This window comes from Poromitra crassiceps, assembly GCF_964638095.1.
Source record: "Poromitra crassiceps genome assembly, chromosome: 11".
Classification (NCBI taxonomy): Eukaryota; Metazoa; Chordata; class Actinopteri; order Beryciformes; family Melamphaidae; genus Poromitra; species Poromitra crassiceps.
In genome coordinates, this window is record NC_139643.1 from 34,138,772 (window position 1) to 34,148,792 (window position 10,021).

Genomic DNA, 10,021 nt, shown 5'->3' on the forward strand with positions numbered 1-10,021 from the left:
ACACACACACACACACACACACACACACACACACACACACAGGCGTAGGGCTGGGTATTGAACTTCGATACCTTCAAGGCAGTGGCCGTGTTGCTGCTACAAGTGCGAGATGGATCCGGGATGTGTTTCCTCTGAGACACACAACAGTGTCCTCATAAGTTATTAACCACACGTGCACACTTGCAACCTGCGGTCCCTGGCTTGTGTTGGCACACATCGCATGCCCCTGCTTCTGTAAACAACTCTGCCGAATAGAGAGCCAAAGTGGAACGTCACTTCCTGCTTCCGCACTGTACCAGAGACTTTCATCCGCCATTTATTTTTACATAGACATTTCGTAAAATGCTTATAAAATAGTTGTACTTCGTCAAACCAAACGGTTCAGCTAACGCTATAATCGGGAGAGACCATAGAACATTTCACTCGGACCAAAACTTAAAAGAATCAATTTTCTTTAAACCCGCATTTTTTTAAATGTTTTGGTCCCAGTGAAATGTTATGCGATCTCTCCTGTTTCTAAATATATCTGTACCGTTTGGTTTGAACCAGTAAAACTATTTGAATATGCATTTTACGAAATGTGTATGGGAAAATAAATGCCGGATGAAAATCTCTGGTACAGTGCTGAAGCAGGAAGTAGGCGGTCACTTTGCCTCTCTATTCACCTTATTCACCACGCCCACTTTTTCTCTCATCCGCATTTGACACAACGTATTTGTTCTTCCGGTTCAGCGCTAGTTGGCAGCCATTTTCAAAATAAAACGTCAGTATGAATGAAGTTTGGCAACATTCAGAATTAAGCTACACTGCGGCCAACTTCAGTTACATGTTCATAACGTTACTGCTGCGAGGAGCCGATGGCTGTACCCGGTCGGCATTTAACGTTAGTTACAAAAGCACGTCGACAGTGTTTTCTCACTGCCAGTAGCCTAACTAACCTACAGTAGGGTTTGACAGATAGCTAGTCCGACCGGTGTCAGCACAGTCAGCGCTCCCGGTCCTCGCTGCTCGTTAAAGATTTCCAATAGGCGTTTTTCTGATAAACTGGTCACATATACAGTATGTTACGTTCTCACCCGACAAATATTAAAACTTTAAAACAGTTTGGGGTTTTTTAGCTTGAAAACAGCTTTTTGGCAAGTCTAAATGACTGCGGTAGGCGTACTCTACTTCTGTGTTTAAAACCGGAAAGACGATTACGAAATGACGTCATGCAGAAGCATCCTTGTATGGGCAAAGAATAAGGTGAATACTCGCTCCCTAAATAACAAAGCATTACTCATCCATGACATCATCACTGACAATAAAATGGACCTCATTTGCCTAACTGAGACATGGCAACACCAGCAGGACCTTCTGTCACTAAACCAAGCCAGTGAAGCCACACCCGCAGGTGATGCACAAACCCTGTTCCTCGGGTCGTGTCAGGTGATGCAGAAACCCTGTTCCTCGGGTCATGTCAGGTGATGCACAAACCCTGTTCCTCGGGTCGTGTCAGGTGATGCAGAAACCCTGTTCCTCGGGTGGTGTCAGGTGATGCAGAAACCCTGTTCCTCGGGTCATGTCAGGTGATGCAGAAACCCTGTTCCTCGGGTGGTGTCAGGTGATGCAGAAACCCTGTTCCTCGGGTCATGTCAGGTGATGCACAAACCCTGTTCCTCGGGTCGTGTCAGGTGATGCAGAAACCCTGTTCCTCGGGTCGGGTCAGGTGATGCAGAAACCCCGTTCCTCGGGTCGTGTCAGGTGATGCAGAAACCCTGTTCCTCGGGTCGTGGCGTCAAGCTGACATCCTGGTTAAACAGCTCCCAGTATTCAAATGTCCCCTCATCAGAGTGTGCTGCTGGCTGGGTCTTCTCAGCTCCCTCCCACCTGCAGTGCCGCCCTCGACCTAGCTCTATCTGATCATCACCTTGGTATGCTATCCTCTTCACTGTGCCTATCTCCCTCCCCAAGCAGCGCACACACCGTACCATCACCTCCAGGAACATCAAGACAGTGAGTGCACCAGTCCTGTCCAACACATTGGCAAAACCATACGGCCTCAGATCCCCCCCGACACCACGGGGGCGCCTGGTAGCCCACTACAACGGTGTCCTATGCCTCACCCTCCTCAGCCTTCCACTCTCTCACCCCTCTGGGACATCATAACCCGGCTTGTCTCCTTCACCCACCCCACTCGCTTGTTCCCTGCCGAACTTGAAGGCCACTGGCCATCGACTGAGGCCTTTAAAGACCATGTGAGGTTCTCTAATGCCAGGAGGATCAGACTACACAATAGTTTTTGTCCTTCACAATGTCACCATGTCAGACTAGACCACATCAATTTGTGACGTGTCTTGGCCGGGAGACTGGCAACACTACAAGTCTGATCCCGACCAGGACTACCAACTCTCAACGCAGAACACGCCACCACAATTCCATTTTCTCACGCAGTGAAAAACAAAATCATAAATGGTATTCCTCATGGAGTGAAAACATGACTGACAGCACATGGGCGGGGCAAGACAGACAGCACAGTCAGTGCCACAGCAGAAACCCATCAATATCCTATTGGTTTCCAAATCTATTAATACCTGCCTGGTGGTGACCGACTGTGACAGGTTGGAGGTTGGAGGAATGGGTTTGGGAGGGGAGAGGGAGAGGGAGAGGGAGAGGGAGAGGGAGAGGGAGAGGGAGAGGGAGAGGGAGAGGGAGAGGGAGAGGGAGAGGGAGAGGGAGGGAGGTGGGATGGGTTTATTTTGTGTGGTGTGTGTAAAATAAATAACGTTCTAAATAAATATTTAATGTTGAAATTGAGAAGTTTGGACTAATTTTTTACAACTGAAATTAGATCTTTGTTATTAGAGAGAGTAAAGTATCAAAAAAAGTATTGTTCAGGAAGGGGTATCAAAGTCAAGGTACCGATACTCGTATAGATATTTTTTGAACGATACCCAGCCCTACACTGTATACACACACGTAAGCTCACGCTCTGCCTGTGGGGTTATCAGCTTGTGGTACTGGTAGTGACAGCCACAGTGTCTGGTGTCTGATCATCAGCGGAGATGATCTCAGCTGCCCTGGACTGATACTAGACAACAGCTCCACTGACAGACCCAGAGAGGGCTAGACAGAGCTTCATCAGGCCCTGGACTGATACTAGACAACAGCTCCACTGACAGACCCAGAGAGGGCTAGACAGAGCTTCCTCAGGCCTGGACTGATACTAGACAACAGCTCCACTGACAGACCCAGAGAGGGCTAGACAGAGCTTCCTCAGGCCTGGACTGATACTAGAGAGCAGCTCCACTGACAGACCCAGAGAGGGCTAGACAGAGCTTCCTCAGCCCTGGACTGATACTAGACAACAGCTCCACTGACAGACCCAGAGAGGGCTAGACAGATCTTCATCAGGCCCTGGACTGATACTAGACAACAGCTCCACTGACAGACCCAGAGAGGGCTAGACAGATCTTCATCAGGCCCTGGACTGATACTAGACAACAGCTCCACTGACAGACCCAGAGAGGGCTAGACAGAGCTTCATCAGGCCCTGGACTGATACTAGACAACAGCTCCACTGACAGACCCAGAGAGGGCTAGACAGATCTTTCTCAAGCCTGGACTGATACTAGAGAGCAGCTCCAGGCACTGACAGACCCAGAGAGAGGGCTAGACAGAGCTTCCTCGGGATACTGACACATTGTTCTCTCTGCCACAGCCAGCTATGGACAATCGGATGACACGCATTAGCCTGGCTGCCAACTGTGTCCCACTCTGAAACATGGTGAGCTTAGCTTACTATGTATAGCATGAGCGCAACACACAGGCAGGCTATTGAAATGACGTTGAGTTGGACAAATTATTCACGTGGTAAACTAGGAAAACCAGGTAGACCAGTGGGTGTAGAGTAGACCAGTGCTGGGTGTCGCCCCTTCCCCCAGAAAATCCAAAATGTAATATAAATGTGTTCATTGCATTAGCAAAACAAGTACATTGTAGTGGGTGAGTTCTCTAAACTCAGTAGTTTTGTTTGATATTGACTTTTGAAACTTTTCAGCAAAATCTAGAGGCACAACTGACTGAGCTCCTCGCTTCCAAGGCACCCATGATAAGCCCAGCCTGCCAAACAGGCTAAGCCCTGTCAGAGTCTAGGCCCGGTCGACACAGACCGCAGAACGGGTTTTAAACCTATGGGATCACTTTAGCATCTCTGAACATGACTTTAGAACACATGAGGCAATGCAGACAGGCTGTAGAGAATGTGTCCAAACTGGCTTGGCCTCTTTCCCAACCAAGCCATCACCGGCTGGGACGACAGCTCTAATAGTAGGGTTAGGAGACTGGGAAGACAATAGGGTTGGTCTGAGCTCACAGCACAAAACTCTTCCTATACGGTTGAGCTGGAGACTGGGAGTGGTGGAAAGTTAAAGAAGGCTAGTCAGTAGGGCTGCACGATATGAGGAAAAGCTGCGATGTGCGATAACACTGTTCAATATTGCGATGACGATATGACCTGCGATAAATAAATAAAATGCTATAAACAAAAATATTAATGGGTAGGGGTGCCCCGATCCAGCTAAGCCACGATCCGATCCGATTCCGATTCCTGGGGTCACGATCCGATTCCAGAATCGATTCTCGATTCCAACGATTCTCGATTCCAGAATCTAGAATCGAATCTCAATTATGTACTTTTATATTGCAATAACACACAAAGGTAAATCTAAGACAAAAAATTACAAATGTATTAATGCTGAACTTCAAATTCAACTTCTGAAGTATTACAGTGAGGGCCTAAATTCATTTTGCAATACGAGTGTGTTAATTTAAGCATATGTATCAGTAAGTGGCACGGGATTCTCAAAGCCTGTGTTGAGGGTCATACGAACAAAAATGCACTCTTGAAGCTTTTTTTTTTTTTGCGATAACACGTGACTTTTGCGATGTGTTCATCGCGCATTTTCATATCGCGATGACGATGAAAATACGATAAATCGTGCAGCCCTACTAGTCAGAGAACTCTTCCTATAGAGCTGAACAGTCACGTGACATATTTTGCCCCGGAAGTGAGTTTCCCATTCATTTTCTCCATAGACATTTTTAAAAATCCTTATATAACGAGTTTTAAGACTGGAACCAAGCCAACCTGTGACATACTGAATCGTGAGTGACCATAACACATTTCAGTTGGAGCAAAAATAAAAAAGAACATTGTTTTTCTTTTTTTCGTGTATTTATTTTTTTGGTTTTTGTTCAAGTGAAATGTTTTATGGTCACTCCTGATCCAGTAGGTCACGGGGTGGTTTGGCTCCAGCCTTAAAACTCGTTATACAGTATATGGGTTTTTGATGTCTATGGAGAAAATGAATGGGAAACTCACCTCCTGGGGCAAGATATGTCACGTCATGTGACTGTTGAGCTCTATACGGTTGAGCTAGGAGTGGTGGAAATATCAAGGAAAACTAGTCAGAGAACTCTTCATACCTCCACAAGCTTTGACTATCTTGAAGGAACTGTCTGACCTGAGCTCTCTGACTGACACGTCAGACAACTCTCTTTCAGCCATAACAGAGGGAAGTGGCACAAGAATGTCTCCTTTTACGAGACAACCAATTTGAACTTGAAGTTCATCAAGTCCATGCAGACCTTCAACATTTGCAACTGCTTGACCTTTAATAGCACAACTAATCTGTTTGCCTTTCACCTTCACTTGCTGGAGTCACTACAGTAAGCACAGAGACTGCAGCTCTCCACTGTTGACAGTGTTCCAAACCTTTCAGCAGCTCGTTACAGTCATCATCGTTATTGACAGTGACACATTCATTAGTACCAGGTGGCTACATGCTAGCAGGAGACACACACACAGACACACACACGATAACAGTTCTTGCGATAACAAGGCCTGACTTCCCATATCATCTTGAAGTAGCTATACCAGCCACTGAACCTCTATACCAGGGGTGCCCAACCAGTCGATCGCGGTGACGGTCTACTGGTTGACTGACCCAAGGTCGATCGCGAAGGGTGTCAAAAATCGATTATTAAAAATAATAATAATAATAATAATAAAATAAAATATAATGGAAGTACATGCAGTTGTTTATTTTAATTATGGATCATAATACAATGCAATTCCAAATGCACTTTTATTTTAAAAGTAGCCACACAGTGAGAAAAAAGAAAGTGAGAAAAAAGAAATCATGTATTGGGGAAAAAAAGTGATGCATCGATTTAAGATGCATCGAGATGCATCGATAATCGTAATCGAATCGAATCGTAGCCCTCTGAATCATAATCGAATCGTGAGGCCAGTGAAGATTCACAGCCCTAATGTCAAGTGGTTGTGGGACAACGAGAAAGTGTTGTGAGGTTAGTTACTGCAGGCTGGAAACGATGTGTGTGCGTTTGCGATGTTGAAACTGGACTGGTAGATCTCGGGAGGCTGGCTACTTGAAAAGTAGATCTTGGGTCAAAAAAGGTTGGGCACCCCTGCTCTATACAGTAAACAGCCGCCTAGACTTGGATGACCAGAGCAGACCTCAATTACTCGCAGCATTTTCTTTGCAGTACTTGTCCTTTTCCTCTCACCATTCTTTCGTAAATGTGAGGGCTGGCTCTGACACTGAGGTTCAGTCCTGGCTGGGCCCATTCCCCAGGATCATCATCATCTTATTTGGATAGTTGTATTATGAAATATGAACAATCTTGCTGTATTTGCATTTGTTACTGTGTTATCTACATAGGATCGTGCTGAGCAATGCAGCTAGATGATGAATTACCGTTACATTTAGATTTTTCTGGCTGTGAAGGCTGTGAATTTTCCAGATGTGCGGGCCACTGTAGCAAAATTAATGTAAAGGACATACTGTCATATAGTAGGCCTCCACCCTGCTAAATTAATTAAATACCTGACAAAGTATTCAAATGCATTGGAAATGGCAGTCCGGTCTGACGTCAGTGGTGCCAGTGAGGGGCAGGCCAGTGAGTCTCTGGAGCCTGTGAGCAGGGCTGTGGCCTGGGTGACGAGGTGAGAGGCGGTCCAGGCTTCACTGACACTCTTGAGTCATTACAGCTTACCCAGGGTTTTAAACACGGACCATCTGTTCCAATCATCAACACCAAGTGCAACTGGGAGATGCACATTAAACTGCTACGCAATTCCTTACGCAACCCACATTAAGACGTACTCACACAGCCATGAGTGTAACAATAGTAGTCTGTGAGCAAAATACACATTAAAACTAGGACTGAACTGATCCAAATTTAATTGAAATCACAATATATGTATTATCGGTATGTATAATAGTTGTTCATATTTATAAGGATATTGTAGCTCTAATATAATGTTTTTCTCGATGCGGGCAAACTGTCATGGCGCTGCTTCCGGTAAATATTTCCAGTCTGAGTGCAGACAAAGAGCTTCTGACTGACAGGAAGCAGCACGTGAGGCTGGGTAAGCACACATTACTGACTTTCGGTCCATCAGCACCGGCGCTGCCCAGGGCGGTATCCTCTCTCCCTGCTTCTTTGGTCTGTACACCAACAGCTGCACCTCCAGTTACCAGTCCGTCAAGCTACTGAAGTTCGCAGACGATACCACCCTCATAGGGCTCATCACAGACGGAGATGAGTCGGAATACAGACAGGAAGTTGACCATCTGGTGACTTGGTGCAGTCAAAACAACCTGGTGTTAAATGCTCAAAAAACAATGGGAGATGATTGTGGATTACAGGAGGAACAAAGCCCCACCTTCCCCATCACCCTGGGTGACTCCCCAGGCAACACTGTGGAGTCCTTCCGCTTCCTGGGGACCATCATCAGCCAGGACCTAAAATGGGAGCTGAACATCAGAGCTCTCACCAAGAAGGCACAGCAGAGGATGTACTTTGTGCGGCAGCTGAAGAAATTCAAAGTGCCAAAGGCCACGATGTTGCAATTCTACACCTCCATCGTTGAGTCCATCCTCACCTCCTCCATCACCGTCTGGTATGCTGCTGCCACTCTCAAAGACATCAACAGACTTCAGCGCATCATCCGCTGCGCTGAGAAGATAATCGGATGCAGCCTGCCATCCCTCCAGGACCTGCATGCAGCCAGGACACTGAAGCGGTCTCGCAAGATCATGGCTGACCCCTCCCACCCTGGCCACAAACTCTTTAAGACACTCCCCCACGGCAAGAGACTGAGGTCTGCCAAGACTAGAACCACCCGCCACAAGACCAGCTTCTTCCCAACCGCCATCAGCCTCACCAACAAGGCCCGGAAACCCCTTCCGCCAAGGACCTCACCAACAACCCCCCCCCCCCCCCCGCCCCCACTCACAAACTCACTACCTCCTCCTCAACTCAACTGAACTCCCCCCCCATAAAACTGGAACTCATATCTAATTTAATGCCTGTCTAACTGGGACTGTAAATTCATGTAAATTCCCTGCACATCAATGCCTATTTAACTTAGCCTGTAAATTTCATGTACATTCAATGTAAACTCTTATTTAACTCTGACTGTAAATTCACGTAAATCCACTGCCTATTTAACGTCTTATTTAACTCAGTCTGTAAAGCTCATGTAAATTCAACGTAAATTCATATTTATCATCCACAGAACACTTCACCACTCATGTACATTGTATATATTTACTCGATTTGATTGCACTTGCAACTTTGCGATTGTCTTTAGTTATCTTCCTACTTCTTATCTCTGTATATTAATGTGACCGCTACGCTGCATACATTACAGACACTAAGACAAATTCCTCGTATGTACTGTAACTTGCATACTGTGGCAATAAAAGTGATTCTGATTCTGAAAAGTATAGTGAGACAAGAGCAGACGCTCTTCTGCTTCTTTCACAACAGTGCGCCTGTGTCGGTGCAATTTCAGAACGGCAACAAGATCGGCTCGGGCACACATTGTGATTGGCTGTACGTCGGGCACGTGGGATTAATGTGAGCAAAATGGCCGACATCTTTAGATTAGCTAACAAGCTAAGCTACTGATGTTATCAGACATGATAGACATTAAAAATATGAATCATAAACAACATTCAATAATCACGATTCAAGTGTTACAGGACCATTTCTCATAAACATGAGCCTTACTTTTTTTTTTTATAAATGTGAGAGTTTAACTTCATCTGTAGTTGTGGACCCCGAGCCGAGCACTTCCGGTAGGGCGAGCCGATCCTGTAGGGCGAGTAGATCCTGTACCTACACCTGCAGTCAATTAGCATTGGAACAAACTAGCGGGTGGAATCTGCTGCCTTTCTTTTTTTAAATGAAGCAGCATCCCGTTTTGCCAGAAAACTGGGGGATAATGGCTCATTTATACTCCATTTTCATGCGTAAATAGATGTGTCCGTTTCAAACGTCACTGCCCACATACTTCCATGCGTCTTTCACGTTGGTATCATGTTAAGCAATACATTCACCAGTGGGCAGTAGAGAGTCAAATGTGTGAGTGTGTGTGTGGTTTTGCTCCGTTTCATGCGTATCCGTAAGCTTTCAGATGACGGACAGAAAACGCACGAAATGAACGCAGAGTACGGACAGAAGGCTCTGTCCGTCTCCGTCTTTAACATAGAGTATAATTAGGCCTTAAATCCCCCTTTAAATGAAATATTGTCATGCTGCAGAGATGTCCTGGCATACACATCATATTCTAAAGACTTACATGTAACAAAACATCTTGGTTTGGTACAGATCATACAGATCCACGCAAAAAAATCACACCATAATCCTTTCAATATATTTTTCAATGAAAATTAGAATAATGATGTATCGCTCATCATATCGCAATGGCAATATCAGTCAATAAATGCAATTAAGTATTTTTTTGAAATCGTGTAACCCTAATTCAGAGACAAGAATAGTGGAACACACAAATACACCCACCCAGCTTCTGCACCTCCACATCACAAAGACACCCACCCAGCATCTGCACCTCCACATCACACACCCACCCAGCATCTGCACCTCCACCTCCACACATTATTAAATTTCACACAGCCAAAATCCAGACTGTCTGGAATGTTTTGTA